This window comes from Marmota monax, unplaced genomic scaffold (genome assembly GCF_021218885.2).
Source record: "Marmota monax isolate L192 unplaced genomic scaffold, Marmota_monax_Labrador192_F-V1.1 WCK01_AAM20220418_F8-fsc00192, whole genome shotgun sequence".
Classification (NCBI taxonomy): Eukaryota; Metazoa; Chordata; class Mammalia; order Rodentia; family Sciuridae; genus Marmota; species Marmota monax.
Window position 1 is genome coordinate 512,050 of NW_026693786.1, and position 25,201 is coordinate 537,250.

The window sequence follows — 25,201 nt, forward strand, 5'->3', positions numbered from 1 at the left end:
ATGGTAAACAGCTTGCCTAGCACATGTGAGGCACTGGGTTCAATCCTCAGCATCCCATAAAAATAAATAAATAAATAAAATAAAGGTATCGTGTCCATCTATTCATATTTTAAAAATTAAAAAAATCCTTTGCCTGTGACTGTAGCTCAGTGGTAGAGCGCCTCGCACATGTGAGGCATTGGGTTCGATCCTTAGCACCACATAAAAATAAATATATTGTGTCCATTTACAACTAAAAAATATTTGAAAAAAAAAATCCTGTAGCTCACTAATCTGGAGTAGGGAGGTTCAAGATCATGATCATCATTTACTAGTGTGGGCCTCATGCAGCATCAGCTCATGGCAGAGGAGAGGAGAAACAGCCAAGTGCTGAAGGACATACATGTATAATAGACACCAAGTGAAGTGCCAGTCTCACTATGTAGCAGCCTCTTCTTTTTCATTTTTTTATTTTTTTTTTTTTTTGAGAGAGAGAATTTTTTAATATTTATTTTTTCGTTTTCATTGGACACTGCTGGCAGCTGCATCTATTTAGGTTATTCACTAAACCATTGTGGTTTTTTTTTTTCTTCTTTCTTTTAGACTCACTGACCAATGTGGAAAATTAACCTAAAAACATCTTTGGAACAGATGTTAATACAGATCAGCCCCTTTGTGGATGAACAGGTAAAGGCTGAACCACTATGTAAAATGTATAAGTAGCTGAGAGTTTTTTTTCTTCTTTTTTTTCTTTATTTTTGTGTGTGTGTAGACCCAGACATTGAACCCAGGGCCTTGCACATGCCAGGTTAAGTGCTCTATCACTGATTCCCATCCCTAGCCCTTGCTGGGGGATATTTTTAAAGAAATAGAATATAGTATAAATGATAAAATGGTAGAATTCTCGTGATAGAAAGGATATTCTACAAGTCAGCTAGTCAGAAACTCTTTGTAGATATGGACATGGAAGGGGTTAATATACATACGATTCAAATATCTAAAATATAGAAGTCCTATAATTTGACAAATATGCCTATTCCCATTGCTCTCTGGATCATTGAGGCTCTTTGTTTCCCACATTTTTTGGTCTTATAGGTGCTTCTTGGTGTCCTTGACCAAAGTAACTGAACATGTAAGAAATGAGACCTCAAATCATAACCCTGTAGGATGATCAGAGTATTTTAAAAATTAGAAGAGTTTAGGTAATCAGTGTGGTGAGTAAGGGACAGTGAATTAGACATTGTCACAAGTTAATAAAAGTTTCAAAACCAGAACATTTTATTTAACAGTGAACAGACAGTTCAAACAGTTGAAACAGTTTTCCAGTTCTTATAAGTTTGTATAATAAGGGTTACTTAGGATTGCTTTTGGGTGCTCATCCTGTCTGAGCAACATTTTTCAAGCTTCTAAACAAAAGATCTGACAGAAGTGGTCTTACACACCTGTTGGCCAGCCCAGGTGTCTTGGTTTCACTTTAAAGAATGTAGATGAAGCCATTTCCTTTAAAAAGGGTTTGTTGGGCAGCTTCATTAACATTATAAAAGCAGGTGAGGGGAAAGGTTTTTTTTTTGCTTTTTCTTATTTAATGAGTTGTGCTCAGGAATGCAGGAACTGTGGAAGGAAGGCTTTTCTCTTTCCACATTCCTGTAGCTGTCCCCCACCCCCCACCTAAAGAGAAAAGTGTTGCTGAGTCAGGCTGATGCCACACTTTAAAAGTGAGCATTATTACTATTTCAGCTGTATCTAACTAAAAATGTACATAGTCAAAGCTAGAAAATGTCACTCCCAAATTCCTTTTAATATTGCTCCCTCCACCATTTATCTATTTCCTTTTCCCTTTATGGGTATCAGTGCTGACTTGCCATGTAAACACTGCTTAGATGTTTTGAAAGTATGAACAATAAAGTCCACCTCCTTCACAGCAAATTTTGGTTAAGGAAACCATCAGGGGTCACATTAATTCATTGAGGCCAGGAGCTAGTAATGCTCCCAAGCCAATTCAGAACAAATGGAGGCTGCCCTTAGACACAGGTTTGACCTTTTCCTTCACTCTTCCTCCTGTCCCACCCTCTGTGAGTGATTTAAAAATGGAAAAGGCCAAAACCTAGCCAGGCATGCATTTAGAGGATTATTTGTTGTTTTTATTTTTGGTCTTTTTCCTCCATTTTTTTTCCCAATTTTTATTGTTCTTAAAACTTAAGCAAGCCTAGTAAAAATTTAAGCTCTTCTCATCTACTGACAATATTCTGCCATAACAAGCCCTTCCTGAGTATGGAGAACTGCTCCAGGAAAAATCATGTCTCCATCTACATTTTACTCATGTGCTAACTGAGGACTCTTTCTGAAAGAAATCTATTAGGGGATGTACATGCATGAGCATGTTAGGGGTAAAGATTTGAAAACAGACAAATTCATTCAAAAGCAGTTGTGACATAAGTATGGGTGGTTCCCCAAGGTGTAGATAACAATGAGACGGGTTTGGGAGACTGGGGTTTGGGAATTAGTTGGCTCTCATCTCTCCTCAGTAGTGGTCATAATCATTTTACATGAGGCATGGGCATGGAAAATGAAGTAGCTTCTATATTGGAGGATACCAGCAACTTAAGGAATAAGCTCATTAACAGAACCCAGCTACCTGCTCATCATAGTGGCCAGAATGGTAGAAGAGGTGTTGGGGAGGAATAAAACTACACAATGTTATTTATTTGGGGACTTAGCCATGCCCTTAGCCAGAAAACATGCCAGAAGCAAAGTTTAAGAAATCCTCTGGAAAGGCAAGCATCTTGTTTAATGTCTGGGCCAACCTAAGGACCTTACATCCAATAGGTGCCCATATATACCTGTAGAATGGATAAACAAATGAGGAAAATGAATCAATATTGATTGTCCATTCTCAAAAAGAATTCACAGTCTTTCAGTCAAGCTCTTTTTTGTTTTCTGAGTTTTAACATAATGGCTTGACAAAATAGATACTTCTGTTTGATACAAAGAGTTATCAGTTCCTTTATGGGTTTTTTTATTGTACCTCCAAATCACATTAAGTGTGTTTTGGAACACATCTATTTCATTTAGTATTTTAGCATCATCTTCAGTGATATGTCTGAATGAAAAAACAGAAAGCCCATAATAATAAAGTGTTATTCCCACTGTACCAAGCATGCCAATGAGAAGTTAATCTACTTAGTTGTTCCTTCTCAGTGTCTTTCATATCACAACTGTTTGATAAGTTTTTTTCAAGTAAAAAAGAACCGTAGTCTCTTATTAAATGTGTTCTTGTGTTTCCACTACATGCTGTTGAGATAAAGAGTGCATTTTAGTTTAGGTGTTTAAAAATGTCCTCGTTCTACTGAGCACTTAAAAACAATACTTTATTCAGTTTTAATACATTTTTGCTAAATATGGTAAATGTGAAAATCCTTTTTTATTGCTCACGTGTCTTCCTGTTTCTAAGCCAAGCAATGAGTAAATATTTCTAAAAACCATTGTTTTCATTTTTATTCTCCTTTGAATCACTTAATTATAGAAAACATTCTATGTTTGTTTAATTAATTCATTAAGTTCAAACTGTGAGCCCTTTTATCAGTCTTCAGGCTTTAAAGGAGGTCGACAAGCCAGTGTCTTTGGCTCTTTCCCAGAAGTAGGAAAAATGTCTTTATTTTATTTCATGTTACATTGAAGGAATCTTGCCCTTTTTTTCTGTGTTTTCTCAAATCTCCAAGGCAAGTTAATGGGTTTTCTGAGCCAGACCTCCTTACTAATTCATTGAACACAATGCCTTGCAGTGATCAGGCACTGAAATATTATTTATTTAATAATCAAATCAAAGAGGTGTTGTCTGTCTGGTGCTGTGATCAGTGACCTAATGTCCTTTAGACTAGGTCCATTTCACTTCACTTATCTTTTGGACCTAGAGTGGCACATTCCACATAAAAGATGCTTTACTTGTCAGATTAATTAGACAGGTAAGCTATTTTCTTTCACTCCTTTACTTTCTCTGAGCCAGGCCAGGGTGGTTCTAATTCATGTCCATCATCAGCATTCAATCAATATTTAAGAAACTGGGTGGAAAAATCACATACCTTGCTTTTCAGGAAATGTTTTCCCACCTTTTCCACTGAACCAGGTGGTAAGTGTAGATGGGATTTTACCCCTCTACTTAGCTCAGCATTTAGCATACTGCCTTATACAAATCTATTTTCTCCATTTTCATCATTGTATAAGCTTAGTAGTGAGTGGTTACATGACCCTTTGATCTGAATATCACATTTGTTATTTCATTTTCTCCTGTGAGTACTCCATAATGATAAAATGATTTTGCTATTCTAAGGGATACGGTTCTGAACCTCACAGAAAGTAATCACTGATTACTGATTAAGCCAACATTTAACTCCTCTCTGTAGAGAGCTGTAGGCTTTATAAATATATACACAGATCTCTGTACAGGTTCATTAATAAAGATAATGAATTTTTGTACCCCACTTGCTATCTCTGGGCATAAAACAAATAAGCAATATAATCATTATTAATTCAAAAGATATTGCTTATGCATGTTTGGCAGTTTAAAAATTATAAATTCAGACTATACATAATTTCTTCTGCTACCAAGGACAGAATAAAGATGGTATATCTTTGCATCTCAGTGCCAAGCAAGAACACTGGAACCTAACAGATGATTACCATCCATTCTTGCATTCATCAGGCATTGAATGCCTTACATATGATGTTAAGTGTTAAATAACTAACAGTCCTTGGATTTTGAAAATGTATTAGCATAGTATAATAACTGAATTATAAACTTGGCATGGAGCACCAAATTGGAAAATCAATAGCTATACTTATATGGTGCTTTAGAGTTCACAAAATGCCAACATATTTCCTTATTCTCAGCTCTGGGCACAATGAAATATGGTAAATCTTTCTTCGGTGCCCATAACAGTGGATAAGATAGTAGACAATTGATGTTTATTCACTATTTCATTATTTAAACCCTTGGTTGTATATTTTTAAGCCAGGGTCTCACTGTGTTGCTCAGGCTGGCCTTGAGTGCCTGGGTTTAAGTGATCCACCTGTTTTAGGCTCCTGAATGCTGGTACTAAAGGAACATGCCACCTGGCCTGGGTTTTATAATTATACCACCCTTCTCAATGTGGGTCAAGCGTACACAATGAGAATTTTGTAAAGACAATGCTTATTTTATAAATAAGTTGTTTCATTCATATAGAAACCATCTATTGTCTTCTTTTCAGAGTGCTTTATAGTTTAAAGAATGCACTCATATTCATTAGCCTTTCCTCTAACCTGGGAAAATAGACTGGCATTAGTTTAAGATGACCTCAATAGTAAATTAAGTATCATCTCATTTCTCATACTTGAATAGCATAGAGCATTAATGTTCCCCTTATTACATGTGAGAATTAATCATGGATACCATGGACCGAAAACAATAGCTAGTATGGAAGAGGCAGTTCATATTCATAAACAGGTAGCCTATTAATATTTGCATAGTGCTTCAGTTTACAGAGGACTTTAATATGCACTTCCTTTATGAAAATTTTAGTTCAGCGAAAATATATTTTGTCCTACTTTGGTATCTTTGATACAAAGAGTTATCCGTTCATTTATAGTTTTTTTATTACACCTCCAAATCATATTAAGTGTGTTTTGGAACACAACTAGAGTTCTTGGTACATTTTAGGTAAGGACAATTTCTTGGTACTGGGGATTGAATCCAGGGTCACTTAACCACTGAGCCACATCCCCAGCCGTTTTTATTTATTTATTTGTCCGTCTGTCTATTTATTTATTTAGGGACAGGGTCTCAGTTGCTAAGGCTGGCTTTGAACTTGTAATCTTCCTGCCTCAGCCTTCTGAGCCACTGGGATCATCACCTGGTTGGTGATGACAATTTATTAATCACTTGTATTTGGAGTATATTTTGTAGATTAAGAGGAGTTTCCGTGTTTTTTCTGTTCTCTGAAGTACTATATTTTTATTCAGAATCATCAAAGCAGTGGAAACACATTGACCTGATATTCAAATTATTCGTTTATTGAAAACTTATTATGTCTACGTAGTATTGTATTCTTTTGACAAAGCACTTGTTTATTCATCCCCAGCTTGTCTTTTTATTTTGAGACAGGGTCTCACTAAGTTGCTGAGGCTGGCCTGGAACTTATGATCCACCTGTCTCAGCGTCCTAAAGAGCTGGGATTACAGGTATAAGCCACCGTTCCTGGTTTCTTTTAATCTTTGTATCTACGGTGCATCTCATGTAGAATGCATATAATAAGTAATGAACATTAATTCATCAACACGGAAACTTAAAGTTCTCATGTGCTTAATAGTTTACAAGGCACATTCTTATTTTTTTCTTCATGTCACCTGGATGTGATCATGAATAAGCCCCTGCATACTTAGTAGCACAGGGATAGGCATAGAGAAGGAAATTAATATTATTCAGACATGTTCTCAGGCATTTGCATCAGAAATTGGTAAACTATGGGCTAGCAGGCCAAATCCACTTGACCTGCAAGCTAAGAATGGTTCTTACATTTTAAGGAATATAGAAGAGGCCCATGAAATCTAAAATATTCACAATTAGACCCCTTACAGAAAAATCATAATGACCCGATTTACACAATGCTTTACCACTTAACATTGTACTTTGAAATATCAGCTGTGCATGATTGCCAGTCCATTATGAATGCGTACAGCCTTTTTTGTCTTGTGAATTACAGTGCATTCGTACGTATTATCAATCATTTAAATCAGTTCACCTCATAAAAGGGAGAGGGGTCAAGGAGAAGATTAAATAGTTCCAAATTCTCTCATCTTTAAGACTAGAGGTATAGGTCAAACCCAGGAGTAGGTTTGACAGAGTCCACCAAATTCTTTGGCCACTACTATGAGTAGGGAGTTCAGATCTCACTCTGTCTCAGGCCTAATCACCCCTTTCGAAGATATTACTAGAAATTCCAAACCCCAGGAATCCTGCTCACCCAAGGTCAAAGCAGGAAGGTGATGCTGGCTGGTAGTTCTCAGAAGGCTGTCACATCTGGGTGTCCTCTCTAAATAGCCTTGCAGTTTCTCTCCCTTTTCTCATCAAACTAAGGCTTCTGAGTTAAGGAGAACTGAAATATAGTGTCCATATGGAAGCTTTCTACTGAATGATGTAACAAAAGGCAGACTACATATTGACTGGAAGTAGATGTGAAGAGAAATGGAGGTTTAAATCTTAATGAATGGCTTCAAAATGGGCTCAAGATTGGCCTATGCATAATATTGTCACTCTAAAGATATGTTCCTTTAAGGTAAATGGCAACATCAAAAAGTACATCTCAAAAGAATCAGGCTTTCATGCAAATAAGATATCTGGAAGGGGGATTATTGAAAATGTCCCAATAGTGGGCAGAATAGCAATAGAAAAAGATTTGTGGTTTAGGGTCCTCATCTTGGTATTTCCCCAGTGTTGAGGTTTCTGTCCTTCCTGAGTTCCAGATCAGAAACCTGGAACCTCCAGTTTCCAGGTTTTATTCTTGAGGGATCTGTTTCTCTTAGGCCTTCCGTCCATGTAAGGAGGCTTGAATCCTTGCTCTTATTTGGGTGTGGGGTCTTCCACCCGTGGGTCTTAAATCCTCAAACCTAAGACCTTGGTCTTATGTCAGACTTGAGACTTCCATCTATCTTGAGACATGGGCTTTTCATCTTAGTCCTGAGTCTCAAGTTTCAAACCACCTGTCTTCCACTTTGGGGCTTCTACCTTTTGTCCATCTTAGGTTTTGGGTTTTAACTTCAGTCTGGATTCCAGGACCATATTTTGGTATTGGATCATCTCACAGGGCAGCTTGGCACAAGGAACAGCTCTGCAATGCTGATTTTGATAGCTGACATTCTGAACCTATTGGGAAAGGGTTAGGAAGCCCCTCTGCCACACATAGGAAGCATGCACACATATGCACATAGCCCGTATACACAAAGAAATAGCCAAGAGAGGATTACATGAAGTCAGAGAGAGGGAAACATAGACTCACAAAGAGGCTGAAATACTCAAAAGATGAAAAAGATGAGTAGAAAAGGAAAAAGTAGAGAGGACACACAAGCAAACAGAGTAATGCTGAAATAGAAAATCACAAACAAAGAGACACTGAGGTATACACAGGAGCGAAAAGGGAGAAAATAGCACTAGAGAGGCAGAGAGGAAATATAACAAAGAGAAATGTGAGATAAGGAGCAGAATGGACACCAGAATCAGAAAAAGGTGAATTGTCCAACTTACAAAAAGGAGAGAAGGTAACAAATACCAAGTGCACCAAGACAAAAAGACAAATACATAGTGCACCAAGACAAAAAGCAAGGTAGGCACAATAAGAAAAGGGCAAAAAAGCACAAAGCATATGACCTCAAAGAGGAAAAAAGGAAGAAAAAGAAAGAGAGAGAGAGAGAGAGATCTAGGAGAGCGAAGAGCAATAGCGAGCGAAGAGCAATAGCAAGCAAACAAAAACTAGAGAGATCCATTTAAGACAGTGCACAGACCACACTTAGGAACAAAAAAAGAAAGTGAGACAAGGCACACACAGAAGAAATCAGCAAGAGAAACATGGAGCTGATTCAGACACAACTCGAGTTAGAGAAGAAAGAGCAAGGAAGAAATAGACAAGCAAAGAAATGCACACTTAGGAGCGAAAGAGATAAACAAAGGCAGACCATCACAGGAGGAGACTAAGAAGGACTAGAGACGAGACACAGCGAGGGACACAAGAGGCACAAAATTTAAAAAAAAAAAGGAAAGGTGCTGTTAATTATGAAAAGCAATTCTTTGTACCAGTGCTACTTATATTACTACTAACAATAATAATAAGTCTGTTAGTTTAAGGATTTCTTACATAGAACCAAAACATGCCAACTCTGCCTGTCCACAGAGTGCTAGTGGTCACTTATATTGTGTAAAAGGAATCTGTGAAACTATTGGCATTAATTTTTATTTGCCATCGGCCCGTCATTGTACTCTAAGTACTTCACATTCATAATTTCTTTAACCCTAGCAAACAGAGAAATCTAATCAAAGACTCTCAATTGCCAGTGGTCATACTCTTAAAGTAGCAGAAAGGACTTAAACAGAATGTCCCTCTTAGCATTCTGCTACAATTAACTATTTGCTAAGATTTCCCTAAGAACCAAAGAAGATGTCACAGATGAGTGAATATTTTCATAAAGGGCCCTTGGATAGCGCAAAATCCTTTCATTTTATAGCTTCACCTTTCCCCATCCATTTAGAAAACAGGCTTCTCATATCCTTCACAATGACAATAGATGCTTCCAAATCTGTCTTTTTCTTTTATTTTTTTCTTTTCCTTTGGTATTAGGGATTGAACCCAGGAACGCTTAATCACTGAGCTACATCCCCTTTTTGTTTTGAGACAAGGTCTCCTTTAGTTGGTGAGGCTGGCTTACAACTTAAGATTCTCCTGCCTCAGCCTCCAGGGCCACTGGACGTATAGGCGTGGGACACTGCATGTTACCCAAGTTTCTCTTTAGACTAAATCTTAACTCAGATTCTCTCCCAAATGGAAATGAGAAAGGGCCAAGCTTTCATCAGAAAGCATTACCTGTCTTTTAGGCTTTTCAATATTTAAACCATTAAGAATGGCAGAACACCTGAACATTGAAGATATACAATAAGGCAAGTAGAGGCTAAATCTCTCTCTGTGATCCAACTGGTAAGTAGTTAACAGTGAATTCAGTTGGTAATATAGGACACTGGTCATCTTCCCATCTCAGATTCGGCCCAATATGAATTCCCTGCAAACAGCCGTTCATTCTGGGGCAATACTTACAGGATTGCAACCCCAACAGCTTACTTAATTCTGCTATTCTGAAATGCTAGTGTCAGGCATGTTGATCTTCAGGTAGAAAACTTGGCTCCCTTTGATGTGTTCTCATTTCTTAATCCTGATGATGATCCAGCTCTCTGTACTGCTTTTCGGAAGGATAATGGTTTGTCAGATATTATCAATCGAGAGCTTAAAAAAAAAGAGAGAGAGAAAGAGACCATGTAAATGTCATAGAAGAAGCATAACTGTGCTACAGTTATGGAAGATTCATATTTGTGAACTATAAAAAATGTATTCACAGAGTTTAGAAACTCATGAAGTTTAAGCTTTTAGGCCCTTTAGGACAAAACTAATACAGAAGAGGAAATGGGAAAATGTCTTGTCCACCATCACCTTATGAGTCATTGGAGACACTATCATTAGTCATAGCCTTGTCTCTTTAATTGAAGACTACAATCCTGTTTAGAATGAGAATCAGCTAGGAAGGTGTCCCAGTGATTCATAACTAAGATCACAAAAAGATAGAGATAAAAAGAGAATAGGGTCTAAAAATTGAAGGGCCAAATTAGTTGTGTTAAAGTATCTTGGCTCAGGACTACCAATACAAAGCAATAGAGCAATATTTCAAAAACTCATGACATTGATCTCTGAGATAAAGATGAGTCACTCTGGGACTCACACTCTCCCAATAAAAAAGATGAGTATAGGGTACTGGCCCTAAGGATTCTGAGTGTAATAGATAGATCTTCCTAGGCTTTCTAAGAAGTTGCTAGTAACTTTCTCTATTTCTAAATCCTTGGGTTTTTCTACTCAATTATAACATTTCAAGGGCTCCTTCCATGAAAACATCTCATTGAATTTATAGGGTACCCACTCTTTATGAATAATGCTGGACAACGCCTCTACCATTAGGATTACTGTACTGAATGGTGACCTTCATCTCCCAACCCTTCCCCTTAAACCTTCCTATCCATCTACTGACCTAGAGAGTGTAGGGTCCTGGTTCTGTAGATGCTGCCCAATGTGAGATAACCTATACCATTTTTGGTCAGGTTTCCAGTTGTACTTATGAGTCTTCTGCCAATCCGCATGCATAGCATACAGAGATACAGTTCTCTTTTATCTTCTCAAACCGCTAATTGTATGTTACATCCCATGGATATCCCAAGGCATCTTGAAGTCTGTGAATGCCTGGCACAGTTCCCCTGTAAAGCTTCAAAGGAGATTTTGAGGACCACATGGAACAGAATGATTTGCTTAGGAGATCAGTGTTGTTGCAGTGGTAGTTGCTGTCCATGTTCTCCTAAAAGAAAGACCAATTTGAAAATTTAATTGTAGGCCTCTTCCACATCCTGCAGTTCTATCCTAAACTGGTTCATGCAGCATGGTAACTTCTTCACCTCATTACTTTCACCAGTCTGACACACTGTTGCCTCCCGGGTTAGTTAGGAAGCTGTTTGTACCACAGCAGGGAAATGAATACAACTTCTGTGAAAAGCTAACTTCACTGTTTTTGAGAAAAACAAGATCAAAATTAAGAATATTATGCTTTGAGGGATAGCTTACCATCTTGATGTGCGGTGGTTGTCTTTGAGTCTTCACCCTCCTATCTGGACCCAGGAAAGAATCTTAGTAAAATCTCCTGACCCAGGGTTGTTGCCCAGTGGCAGTGAACTTTTCCCCTGGAGGATCCTCATGCCCCATCTCCACCTGGGGATCGTCAAAGGGAAAAGGTCACTAACACTGCAAAGCAACAAGCCTGTTCTTCTGAGGAACATCTAGAGAAGAAAAAAAAAGAAATTATTAAAATCAAGTAGACTGAGAAAGTCTGTCCTGATTGATAACTAGCAACTGAGTTAAACCATGTCTACCCTTTTCTTTGTACAGATTGAAGGATGAACACTTCCAGCTGTTTAGAGCTCTTTATCTCCCTGGATTGATCAGTCTAGCAGCATGAGAATTGTTCTATTTATCCCAACACTATTCTGCATACTTCCCCTCATTTCCAAGAGCAATCTAGAGCTGAATAATTATCAAATTCACAGACTCTGCTTTATTCTCTAGTGTCTACTAATGAGCAATCCTCTGGAATGTGAGTGGTAAATGCTCTTGTTTGTGTTCTCATTGGAAATATAATGGAGGTCAAGAAATTTAAAAGTTGAAACCAATGGAAGGAGAAGCCAAGGCTTTCTCAACCAAGAGATGAAGCCACTTAGATAAGGCACTATTATTAAGATTGAGTAACCCACACCTATCAAAGTGCCTGCCTATCTTCTAGCTTTGCAATGTTCACCTCTTTTAAGAAACCCCCAGCTTCTTAAAAGGAGGGTGTGGCAGTGACAAGGGAATCAAATAGGCCTGCTGGGGAACAGATCTGATACAGATCAAATTGATCCTATTCATAGGCAACTCCTGAGAATTTAACACTGGTTGGCCCAAAGGAAGATGGGAATAATTCAAAAGCCTTTTAATAATAGTTTAATTTTAATAATAATTTAAAAGCCTTTTAATCTGAAGGCATCTACCTCATTGGCCAACTAGGAGCTGATGAAAAGTGGCTCCTGTGCCGTTTTTTATACAAAGAGCTGCAGAAAGTGAAAGCCCTTAAACCCGAAGCAGAAATCTACCAATGATAAATTCCCCTAACTTTTTCTTCAGGTGGCCTGCAAGCTCTCTGCCCAGGTTACCTGGTGCTTGTCCAGACTCTCAAAAGGGAAGGTCTGCTGAATGTGTAGCTTCTTTAAGCTGCTTGCAGTCCTCAAATCTCACATGCTCTGAATGTCCTTGAGAAGAAAGAAAGGGCTCAGTAGGCTACCAAAACTGGTTTTAAGTAAAAAAGGCAGGGGTGGGGGGACTAGGAAGTATAACATGAAGCATTAGACATACCTATCTGTACTTTCTAGTTCCCCACTAATGAGAGTAGGATTAATGGATCCCAGCTGAAATTCATTTATGCACTATGTACTTATGGTTTCTGGAAGGAAACAAATATTGGTTTCCTCCCATATTCTGACTTTCTCCCTCACTGCAGTACAACTAGTAGGTTACTATTAGCACTATCATGTCTAAAATACCTTGCTGTTTTGTTGGGTTGCCAATGTAGTACCGCTTGAGCATCAAAGCCCCCTTGTTTTGTTTGTTACTATAGTAATGACAGTTCAGGACCATTCCCTTCCCCCTAAGGGGGAATGTGAGGCCAGAGAAAGTGGTTACATTCTGGAACTGGTACAGAACTAAACATTTCACTAGGGTTCAATATTCATTGATGAGAATTTTGAGACTCCTCTGTTATCTTCTATGCTCCACAGAACTTCCATAATGATTTGCTCATTTGTGCCTTCTCTTTGGTTTTGTTATTCATTCCAGTGCTTGGCACAATGAATATCTATTAAAATAAAACAAGGATTATCTCAAGATTGAGGATGGCTACATTTTTAGAACATCCCTTCTTACAGTTGCTAGAGATTTTTCTTAGGGGCAGAGATTATTTCAAGCAATGAATTGGAATACAACTCCAAGATTTACCTTTCGATGTTCTCTAGCAGTCATCAATGTGGCCATATAAAAGGAGTTATTCTTCCTCTTGAGTCACGTACAGAACCAGCTCCAAATTCATTCCTTTGAAACAAATTCCACTGATAGTTAATTTGATTATTTCCAATTAAAAATATTTCATAAGCCTAGACCAGTGTTTCTCAAATTGGGGTGATAAGAACTCTGGAGTTTGTGGCTATATTCTTTTTTGGGGGCGGTTGTGGCTCTATTCTCATGGATCCCCAAGTTCTGTATGAGTTGTATGAAACATGTTTTTAATAATGGTAAGTTGAAATATGAAAACATGTTTACATTTTAAAGAACTTTCTTAAGTCAGTGTTCCATCAGACACATTCTTTAGGATTTCAGGAAATTTTGCTCCTTTAAGGGCAGGGTGGGGAAGGTTTCCTCATCTAGTACACAAGAACATGGACAAGCATAATCATCCACATAAAAGCCACAAATAGGGGCATTAGAGATAAACACCCCCACTATACTGCAAAGGGGTCTAAGAGTAAGATCTTATTCATATGGGATGAGCCACATACTGTTATGTACATTAAAGTCAAAGAAGCAGTTATTACAAATATGTACACCTTGACTGTTCAAATATAGGGATCTTCTGCAGTGGGCACTCCCTGCTGAAAGGGAATGGCAGAAACTTCCAGAGTGGCTTCCTGCTCTAGTACATGGTATTTCTTTCTGAAGCATGGCTTGAGTCTGACAAACAATGGCAGAGACCATGTTTAAAAAAAAAAAAAAAATCAAGACTATTTTATTATTTACTTACTTATCTGTATGTGTGTGTGTGTATGTACGTTATCCCCAGTCAGCCAGTGTTATTAGGATGGGTGGATGGAGCTCACACACCACAAAAAAGAAAAAAAAAGAAATCAAATTTTATGTGAAAGAATATATTTTCATTGTGTATAAAGATATATATATATACACACACACACATACATACAAGGTGACTTGAGAAGTAGAAAAGAGGCTTATTAGACCCTGACTTTTCTATAGGGTAGCATTTAAGAGAAAGAAAATAGAATAGGGAAATGATTATTTTAATAGATACAAAGCAGTACTTACAGTATTGTAAACAGCCAGAATCTCTTCTTACAGCTGTCCAAAGAGGTCGTAGTGCAAACTGCACTCACATGGGCAGATCTTTTGACATCCTTCTCAGAGTAATAGTATTCTTTATCAGTGACTAGGAGGAACTGCTGTTGTGATGACTAGTTTCAAAAGTTTCATATTAATATATTTAGTCACCACTCTGTATACTAGAGGCTGGGATATTGTTTTTACTAGGCAGCCATCTCACTGTTGAAGTTTATGCTCAGAAAAATGATTAGATCTTGGCTTATTTTTCTTGTAAGATGGGGAAACAGGGCCCCTCATTTCTAAGATAAGTCCTCACTCTAGGGTGCTTTTTCAAACTACTTTAAATTACTAGCAGAATTAAACAGTGCATTTTATATAATAATCTAATGAAGTGGCCTTTAATTTTCAAAAGCTCCTCAGCACATGTCCTCTTATTTAATCCTTCTATGGCAATCCTGAGCTGGTGCTCAAGATGAAGAAATTTAAGAATTAGAAGGCTTAGGTAGTTTTCGTAAAAGTGCATGGTGCTAAAGCCCAAAGATTGGCTTTAAAATGGTAGTAAGAATGATACTGGTCTTAAGAGTTGTATTCTGGTACTCCTTTTTAAATACTAAAATAGCAAAGAGTCAAAGTGGTCTGTCCACAGACTCATCACTCTGAGTAAAATGAGAGACACTGATCTTTGGGTACATCGTATAAGTGGATTCTTGGCTTCAAAATAATTAAGGGCCAGGTAATCAATTCCACCTTGCAATTCCAAATGTCTGTCTTTAAATTTTTTTTTTTAAGAAAATTAACAGCAACTTTCTGATCATATCTTGGCAATTAGCATTGTACAACTGCCACATAAAAAAGAGAATATGGGTGTTGTTGGGGTTTTTTTGTTGTTGTTTTCTGGTTTGTTTGCTTTGTTTTGCAATGCTGGGGATTGAACCCCAGGGGTACTCTACCACTGAGCTATATCCCAGCCCTTTTTATTGATTTTTTTTTTTTTTAATTCTGAAATAGGGTCTCACTAAGTTGTCCAGGCTGGCCTGGAATTTTCAATCTTCCTGCCTCAGCCTCTTGCATCGCTGGGATTACAGGCATGTGCCACTGCTCCCAGCAAGGAGATTTATTAACCAGGAAATTTGCTCTGGAAGGAAGAATGTAGAGCAATGTTAATCTTCCTTCCTAGGGAGACAATTTTCAATTATTACTATATAATGAAAACCCTATATCAAGAGTGGCAATCCAGCTCCCTGAGCCTGATTTTTCTTGAATATTTTACACAGTAAAGAAGTAACAAAGATGGGCAGGAGGGGTTCTTATCCCCAGAATGTGCCCATAATTGGAATTGTGATAATTAACAAATGCTGGGGCCGGGGGAGGTGAAGGCTCATCCACCTAGTTCAGGCCTGATTTTAATAGTGCTGCACAAATGTATCAAATGGTAGCAAGATCTTGGACTGATGGGGAGAAAATTGGGACAATCAGTCCTGTGTTCTTTAAGGACACAGAAGGGACATTGGATAATTAGCACTACTCAGAAGCAATGCAAAGGAAGTGGGAGGGCTCTGGGTCTAATGGGCAGGACCAAGGAAATTGCAACTGAAGTGGGTAGGCCAAGGATATCTGGAATTGTTAAGAGAGAGGGCCTTGCCCAGTCAACATTACTCAGTAAAGAAGTGAACTGGGCAGAGGAGGGTAATGGGGAGAAAGGGAGCACAATCTTATCTAAGGGCTGGACTGTGAGCATTAGTAGTCCATAAGATGGGTCTAGGGGCAGACAGGAGGCGGGGCTTGTATGAAGAGTAAGTCCATGGTTACTTGGGATTTCATGTTTTAAGGTAACAGGAGTGGAAGTATGGGCCATTCACTGTTTGATGTACAAGTACATGGCATACTGTGATGTTTATACTTTATTATGCTATGGGTCACTGGGGTCAGGGTGCTTGCTTAACAAGGCCAGGGAGGAAATATAACTAGTGATGATTGCCATTGTGCTTCTTAACAGTCCCCAGATAAGTTTCAGGGAAGGAAAAAAAAAAAAAAACATTAATAATTTCCATTGTGCCCATAACAGTCTCAGTAGACATTTTGGGTGGTCAGCAGCCCCCTGCAGTAATGCAAAGGGGGTGTAAGAACATAGGATTCTACCCGTGTATAATTGCAAATATTCACATTGAAGGTCCAAAGGACCTTAGTTGGTCAGCACCACTAATGTATATAATGATGGTGCCGTGGTCTTACCTAATAATCAGTACTTTCTCTATTATTATTATTGTTGTTGTTGTTGATGTTTTTGTTATCATTGCACATTTAATTATGCAAGACTTGGTTATGAACAGTATGCCTCAGCAGCAATCAGAAGGTAGTAATAAGAACTTAAGGTCCTTTCTACTACACAAGTCCGCAAACAGACATAATTATGTACGTTAATATTTGCAAGAGAAGAGCTCATTCATAGTAAATGTCTCCCTGATGCAAAGGGGATATGAGGAGATGAAATCCTAGTATTAACATACGCTGAGGTCCAGATGAAGTGGGACTGAATAAAAGTATCTCTCTGCTCTAAAGCAAGGAGAGCACAAGGGTTCTACATAAGACTGCATAGATAGAGCATTTTCTTTGTGCATGGGAACTTTCTAAGACAGAGTCAAGTAGTGGATACTTGCTTTTGGCTAAAAGTGCCAAGGAAGTATGTGGGATCCCTTTCTAGTGCACAGAACAGTAGCAAATGCAATTATACATATTAAAGGTCCAAAGGAAAAGGACCTTGCTTGATCAGCAGGCCCTTCTGTACTGCAAAGGATAGGTAAATGGGTCTACAAAGACAAAAAATAAAATTCAATTACGTCTATTAATGGTCCACTAGGAGGCGCAGTGGAGTATCCCCTTAAAAAGAGCAAAGGGAGTACAATGGTCCTAGATGTAATAGGGTTGTGGACAACTGCATGTATGCCCATTAACTGTCCAGGTGTAGAGGTCTTAAGCAGTGGGTATCACTTATTAAAAGGCCGAGAAGTCAGAGGTTGAGGTATCCTTCTCTAGTGCCCAAGAACCCAGTAAAATGCAATTCTGTGTATTAACAGGCCAAGAAAGGAGACCCCAGAGGTCAGAAACTTTGGTATATGCAAATTGATGGTATAAGAGTAGGACCTTTGTTAAATATGATGAACCATGCCACAATTATGTATATTAATGCCCAAGGGACGTAGTTGTGATAAATCAAAACTACATACTTTACACAAAGATTTTAAAGTAATAGACACTCCTTCCTGATAAGCAAAGAGACTGAGGGGAAGACTATCCAGTAACATGAGGAGGCCAGGAGGAGAAGTCTCAGTGATCAGTACTACTGCTGTACTGCAAGAGGGTCTGAGAGTAGGATCTTATTCAAAGGATGAGCCAAGTGCAGTTATGCACATTAATGTCAAAGGTGCAGGACTGCTTAGTATAATTGTGCACCTTGATTCTCCACATCTAAGGGTATTATGGAGGGGCTACTCCCTGTTAGCAGGAAAAGGCAGATGGAAGGGAAAGGAGGGATAGGCAGGGAAGGTAAAGTTGGTTCCCTTGTGTAATTCACAGGAATCTAGACAAGTATAAACACCCACAAAGCAGGCCAAGAATAAAGGCCTTGGAAATCAGCACCCCTGCTCTATGACAAAAAGTGTCTGAGAGTAGAATATTCTTTATACCTTTATTTATTGTGTGGCACTGAGGATTGAACCTAGTGCCTCACATGTGCTAGGCAAGCACTGTGCCACTGAGCTACACGCCCAGCCCAACAGAGTAGGAACTGTTGGGAGAAGATTTGTCTGGGACACAGAAACCCAGAGAAATATCACCCATATAACAGGCCAAGAATAGGGGCCTTAGAGACCAGCACCCCTTGCTGTATTGCAAAAGGCGTCTGAGAGTATGATCTTATTGAAATGGATAAACCAAGTGTAGTAATATTCATGGTTCAGGTCCATGGTTTGGTTATTACAGTTGTACACCTTGACTGTCCAAATACAAGGATTTTATGGAGTGATCTTCACGAGTGGAAGGAAGATAGAAATTGGGGGAAGAAGGCTTGTCTGGGATACAGAAACCCAGAAAATATCATCACTCATATAACAGGCCAAGGCCCTATATAACAGGCCAAGGCCATATAGGGGCCTTAGAGATCAGCACCCCTTGATTTACTGCAAAAGGGGTCTGAGAGTAGGATCTTATTCAAATGGGATGAACCACATGGAGTTATGCACCTTAATGTCATAAAGGTGCATGACTGGTTAGTATAGTTGTGCACCCTGACGGTGCAAATATAAAGATCTTAGGGAGTAGTCATTTCTACTAGAAGGGAAAGGAGGAGGGAGAAGGGCAGAGTGGGGAAGGTTTCCTCATCTAGTATACAAGAACATGGACAAGCATAATCATCCACATAAAAGCCCACAAATAGGGGCATTAGAGATAAACACCCCCACTGTACTGCAAAGGGGTCTAAGAGTAAGATCTTATTCATATGGGATGAGCCACATACTGTTTGTACATTAAAGTCAAAGATGCAGTTATTACAAATATGTACACCTTGACTGTTCAAATATAGGGATCTTCTGCAGTGGGCACTCCCTGCTGAAAGGGAATGGCAGAAACTTCCAGAGTGGCTTCCTGCTCTAGTCCATAGAAACCTGGACAAATCCAGTTATGCATACCAGCAGGCCACAAAATGGAGCCTTAATGACCAACATCACTGCTGTACTTAAAAGAAAGTATAAAAGGGAAGGATCCTAAGGCAATTTTCATTATGTACATTAATAGTTTTTGAAAATGGTCCTCAAGTGAACAGTACCTTATGTAGTAAGCCAAAGAAGGTGTGAAGGGTCACAGAAAGAAAGGTAACTTGAAGGACCATATACATATATCTATAGTCTCAGGACATGGGCTTTATGTTGGTCAGCACCCTGATCCAAAAGGCACAGTTTTGGACATCTGGGAATGTGTACAGAACAACGAAGACTGTACACATTAACTGTGCTAGTTTAAGGGTCTTATGTAGTAGACACCTCCAGCTGCAATGTAAATAGTATTGGGGTTTTTACCTGGTGCATATTACTGGAACCAAATTAAGTATGAATATTTAATAGAGTAAATCTTGGCTACTTAGAAGCCCCCCCACAGTGATGCCATGAAGCAAAGAAATGGAATCTTACTCTAACATTGGAGGCATAGAATACTGTTAATTATGCCCATTTAAGTAGTATAAAAACACTCCCTGCTGTTATGCCAATGAGGTATAATTGAATAGGGCCCTAGTGCAGTTTTGCTCTTTCATATTCTAACAGAAAGACTTCTGGTCCTCACAGCCCCTGCTATATAATAAATCCCAGAAGTCCAGACTTTAGCTTACTGGAACAGACCAGGATCAACTGGAAATAAATTAGCAGACCCAAGAAAAGGGTCCTTCCATTCCTTCCTTTAAATATAAAGGAAGTGAGGAATTAAAGGGTGGGGCCATTAGCATTGGAATTTTGCCAATTCATAGTCCTGGCAAAGGTAAAAAATTAACTTTGATCAGAAAGACATAACTGTGGTCAGTTACCATGGTTCACATTATCTATTCTAATGCAAAGGTCTCAAGGTAGGTCTTCCACTGCTGAATTCCAGAAATTTGTTCCGTGCACAGGAAGAGGGAAAAACCCATTCACTTACTAGTTCCACTCTCTGCCCCAATGCTAATAGGGTGTGAGGAGATGGAATCTTTAGTTTAGGGAACCACAATTTTAATTGGGCACTTTTTCAGTCCAAAGTGGCCCCTGCAGTAATTCAGAGGGAGCCTGAGAGGATGGGATCCCGAATTTACAGAAAACTGCAGTTTTGTATAATACTTTCAGAAGGGGCTTTAGGTAATCAGCACCCTCTTGATTTAAGCAAAGATGGTGCAGAGATCTTAATATCAAAGATTTTGTTATAATCAATTAGGATCCTGCACATAAACTGTCCTAGTACAGAGGTCTTGAGTAGTAAGAATCCCCTGCTGAAATAAAGGGAGTAGACAGAGCTAGTGCACAAATGTAGTGATGGACATCATGGATTGAAGAGAAGAGCACTGGAGGTGAACAGCACATGTTACAGTGTACAAGGAGGACACAGTGGTCCTTTCCAATGGACAAGGCTCTGGAAAACTACAGCTGTGTAAATTAGTTAACTGCGAAAGAGCTGTGCTTTTAATAATCTGCCCTTTCTAGCAGTATCCCAGAAAATTGAATGGGATGGGAATCCACTTTCATTGTGCTACACCCCAGATAGACTGTTACTCCTCAGCAGTAATGGCATCAAGAGGGGACATCTTAAACAAACATATAGGAGCAGAGGCAATGATGGTTTTATGTATCTTACCGATCAATGCAATGTATTTGGTAGTCTGCTCAACGAACCAGCAATGAAAAGAGTATAGGTGGCTCTTTTAGGTAAGACCAAGAACAATTATGACCATACCCATTAATATTCCAAGGAAAGGTGGTTTGAGAATGAGACTGTGACTACTGGGGCAATCTCAACAATATTTTCTCCTTCCTTAACATACAGGACTGAGAAGATGAGGAGTAACTTCAATTATGGGCAATCATTCTCTGATATGAAGCTCTTGATTAATTAATTAACATTTCCCATCTTTATAGGGTCAGGGACTCTTTGTTATGGGACCAGTGGACAAAGGGGACTGGGTGCATCAAGTTCGTGACAGGGGCAGTCAGCACTGAAAATGAATACTGCTAGGGTAGAGGGTCTCAGTCTTAACAAAATGAATAATGGCGCGCCCAGCTCAATCCATGAAGATGGAGGTTGCTTTACAGCAGAAAGGCTGGGGTTGGGAGATCGAGGTCCTGGGGAAGGGGCAGGGGCAGGGGCAGGGGCTGGGCCTGGGGGGGTGGGGGTTGGGGGGGCTGGGGGTTGGGCCTGGGGGGAAGGGGGCTGGGCCTGGGGCTGGGGCGGGGCGGGGCGGGGACATGGACAGGGGCTGTGGGGGGTCGGGGGCTGTGTGGGGTCCGGCCGGAAGGGACTAGGGAGATATGGGGGTCTGGCCGGAAGGGAGTTGGGAGATTTGGGGGTTGGGACTTCCTGAGGGCCGGAACTGGGGCGGGGCCTGGGGCTGTATATAGGTTGGGGTTGTGGCGGCCTCACACCAGTCTGCCCGCCAGCTCACGGGCTCGCCAGTTCGCGAGTTCTGTTAAATGGCAGTGGCAATAGGGTAGGACTAGGTATAGCTGGCAGCAGGGTGGGGACGAGTTGGGTCAGCAGAAAACCACAGAAGATGGAAATGTGGGCATTAATGCTCTAATTTTCTGCCAGATAGTTATTAATTAGTGCAGCATCATGAATGGGAAGAATCAAGGCCTGTCCTAGTGTAGACCTTCTTTTTTGTTTATTTTTTTTTTAAACTTTTTATCACCTGCTTCTGAGGATTGGAAACAGAGGGCCGGAAACTGAGGGCCCAGGGCAGTGCCCTGGAGCCTGGCGAGCAGAGCTTCGAGAGCGCCTGTCCGCCTGTCCCAACTGCCCCAGCAGATCGCCAAGTAGTCTAACCACGTGCTAGGCATAGTGCTAGGCATACTGTGCTCGGGGAGCGTGCTACTGCTGAGCCCCGGAGAACAAGAGCAAATACTCCTTTTAACTTTTTTACTATTCTTTTTTTTAGAAAAACAGCAAATTAAAATCTGACTTTGAATCTTTTTAGGAAATTATGATATGAGAACCTGCAAACTCTGAAGAACCTACAATGAAAACTCATTAAAGGTAAGTAAAATGAAATCTACAAATGAAGCCTCTAAATACTCACTTGTTTTTAACTTTTTAAGGTTTTTACTATTCCTGTCCAATGCGACAAATTTAAGGGAGGGAGTTTTTAAGCTATTGTTTAAAAAAAACCAAATTTTTAAAATGCCAAATAATGTGAGTAAAATGAAATCTACAAATGAAGCCTCTAAATACTCACTTGTTTTAACTTTTTAAGTTTTTTACTATTCCTGTTCAATGCGACAGATTTAAGGGAAGGAGTTTTTAAGCTATTGTTTAAAAAAAAACAGCAAATATTTTAAATGCCAAATAATCTGACTAAAATGAAATCTACAAATGAAGTCTTAGTTTATAAGCTATTGTTTTTTTAAAAAAAAAGAAAACAGCAAATATTTTAAATGCCAAATAATCTGGCTTTGAATCTCTTTAGGAAATTATGATATGAGAACTGGCAAAGTCTCTAGAACCTACAATGAAAACTCATTAAAGCTAAGTAAAATGGAATCTACAAATGAAGCCTCTAAATACTCACTTCTTCTTTAACTTTTTAATTTTTTTACTATTCCTGTCCAATGCAACAGAATTAAGGGAAGTAGTTTTTAAGCTATTGTTTAAAAAAAAACAGCAAATATTTTAAATGCCAAATAATCTGACTTTGAGTCTCTTTAGGAAATTATGATATGAGAACCTGCAAACTCTGAAGAACCTACAATGAAAACTCATTAAAGCTAAGTAAAATGGAATCTACAAATGAAGCCTCTAAATACTCACTTCTTATTTAAATTCAAACACAAGCAAGCCACACAGACTTCTCACTGAAATCAAAATCTGACCCCAGCATTAGCCATGAGGTAGGTTCCTGTTGAGGAATGCAGGGGTTTCTCTTCCAACACTTGTTGCTCAATGACCATCTAAGATCCATTTTGGTCCTTGACCTTGTCCACACCAGACAAACCTGGCCACAGTGCAGGTTAGTTCAGTGGCCAAGGAGTAGATTAGCCTTTGGCCATCACAATAAAACAGGAATTCATCCTGCCCATCCTGATTTCTTTCCAACACTTCAAATGCTGAAATGGAGCCAAAGAGCATAAGTGTATCTCTCTCATGGTCTTATGTAGAGAGATACACACAAGTGTCCTTGAAAGGTCCACCAGCACAGCCTTTCCAATTCTTTTGCCCAAGTCTAATTCAATCATATGCTTCAATTGGCTGTGTGCAATTAAATTCCACTTGCATTTCCAATTGGTTAGGTCGTGGAGCAATCCAGCACTGCCAAACCATTTTTCTCTCTGGCTTTTGTCTCTGGCAGCATAAGGAAACAAAGCAGGACCACCTCTGCAAAAACCACTTTAGATTGTATCAACCAAAACCCTGCCATGTCAACAATGTAACAAACTCCCTGTTAGCAACCAGGTAAGCCCCTGCAGCAAAATCCACCCTGAAATCCACATGACAAAAACAAAACCGGAAGTATTTTTATACTTTTGCAGAGGCTTTATTAGCCATCTTTTGCAACAGCAAAATGAATCACCACCATGCTACTTCAGAACAAAGACTTGCCATGTCACGTGGCCTTCCCGCCACTTGAAAAAAGTGGATCCGCCATTTTGTGCAGTTCAAGAAGGCAAAGCCAAGCTACACAATGCAGCGATTTTCAAATCCGCCATTTTGAGCCCTGCCCCTGCTTCCTTGCCCTCCACTTTCACCTACAGAACGGTTGAGCACCAAAATCTCTCCTTATACCTTGTGCAAAGCACATGACTGCTCTGCAGGGGGGTAGGGTGGGGCATCCATTCTGCCTCCATATATATTTAGCACAATTGACTCGACCTCTGCCCACACATGCAGGGAGGCCAACATGGCGCCCACAGCCAGCATGCCCGCATGCCCGCTTAAAGCGGTAAGTTCTGCTCACACACCAACACAACCGGATCATTCAGGTACTGCAATAACCCACAACATCAGCACATTTTGATCCAAAACATCTCAATGGAAGATGAAAACAAAAATGGAAGCAGGTATCCGCGGCCCCGATGAGCCAACCAAAATTAAATACAAAAAGAAAAAAAAAAAAGAAAGAAAGCAGGTATCCGAGGCCCCGATGGGCAAATCAAAAAGAAAAAAAAAATAAGAGCAGGTATCCGAGGCCCCGATGGGCTAATCCGCAGCCCCGGATGGGCGGGCTTTCAGATGAGACAGACCCAGCAGGTATCCGCAGCCCGGATGGGCAAATAAAAAATACGCATATAAAGAGTAGGTATCCACAGTCCCCAAGGGCACATTTTAAAAAGTAAATAAATAAAAATAAAAGGCAGGTATCCACAGCCCGGTTGGGCAAAGGGAAAAAAAAATATGCCAGGTATCCGGGGCCCCGATGGGCTAAACATAAGGTGAGTAGAAAACCAAATCAGTCCAAAAAAGGTCAACCAAAAAGTCAACCAAAAGTATTCCAAAGAAAAGATGTAACAAAAAAAACGGAAATTGCGCGGCAATGACCTAACAATAAGTCGAGAATCTGAAAAACAAGGAGAAGGTGGCAACAAAATAACATAACAAAGCAAGGAATTTCTAAAAAATAATTTATGCAATTTCCGATCTTTCTTTCTTAAATACCCACAAAGTACCCGCATAGTGGGTGGTCTAGAACCTTAAAATGGTCCTTAAACCCGCAAATAAAGAGAAACATACGTGTAGGAAACTCCCGAGAAGACCAAACATGGCTGCAGCACAGGATTACACAGCTAAAAGAATTCAGTGACGTGGAGGGGGAAGGGTGTGTTAGAGGAGTGGCCTAAAATATTCAATGTCTGACTTCTTCCGGAAGCTATGATCAGTTAAAATGAACAAAGAAAATGAAAAATCAAAAACAAATAAAAACAAACCAAACAGTACCATACTACAAAGAACTCAAACCACAAGTAGGGTTCAATTCCTGTCCAAAAAATCACAACCTCAACATTTCTCATCCGTAAAATGGGTACATACTGCTT

The 25,201-nt window shown here is 39.5% G+C and overlaps 1 protein-coding gene and 1 long non-coding RNA gene across 3 annotated transcripts in view; one reads left to right on the forward strand and one right to left on the reverse strand.

Moving 5' to 3' along the window:
- Chic1 (cysteine rich hydrophobic domain 1) overlaps positions 1-25,201 on the forward strand; it is a 95,548-nt gene that overhangs the window by 68,469 nt on the left and 1,878 nt on the right. Inside the window, exons 8-11 of the transcript XR_006855610.2 lie at positions 583-666; positions 22,153-22,211; positions 22,881-23,062; positions 23,521-23,624. The gene's annotated coding sequence lies outside the window, so the exon portion shown is untranslated. The remainder of the gene's footprint in view (positions 1-582; positions 667-22,152; positions 22,212-22,880; positions 23,063-23,520; positions 23,625-25,201) is intronic.
- Positions 1,234-24,964, reverse strand: LOC124105081 (uncharacterized). 2 transcript variants are annotated; one of them, XR_009228421.1, is made up of 9 exons: positions 24,900-24,964; positions 22,983-24,726; positions 14,433-15,582; positions 13,335-13,427; positions 12,497-12,592; positions 11,376-11,587; positions 10,792-11,112; positions 9,813-9,998; positions 1,234-8,707 (listed from the first exon to the last, which is right to left on the reverse strand). It is a non-coding gene; the product is annotated as an uncharacterized LOC124105081 (long non-coding RNA). The 2 variants fall into 2 exon arrangements; XR_006855616.2 differs by lacking the exon at positions 22,983-24,726 and having other exon boundaries at positions 24,900-24,947.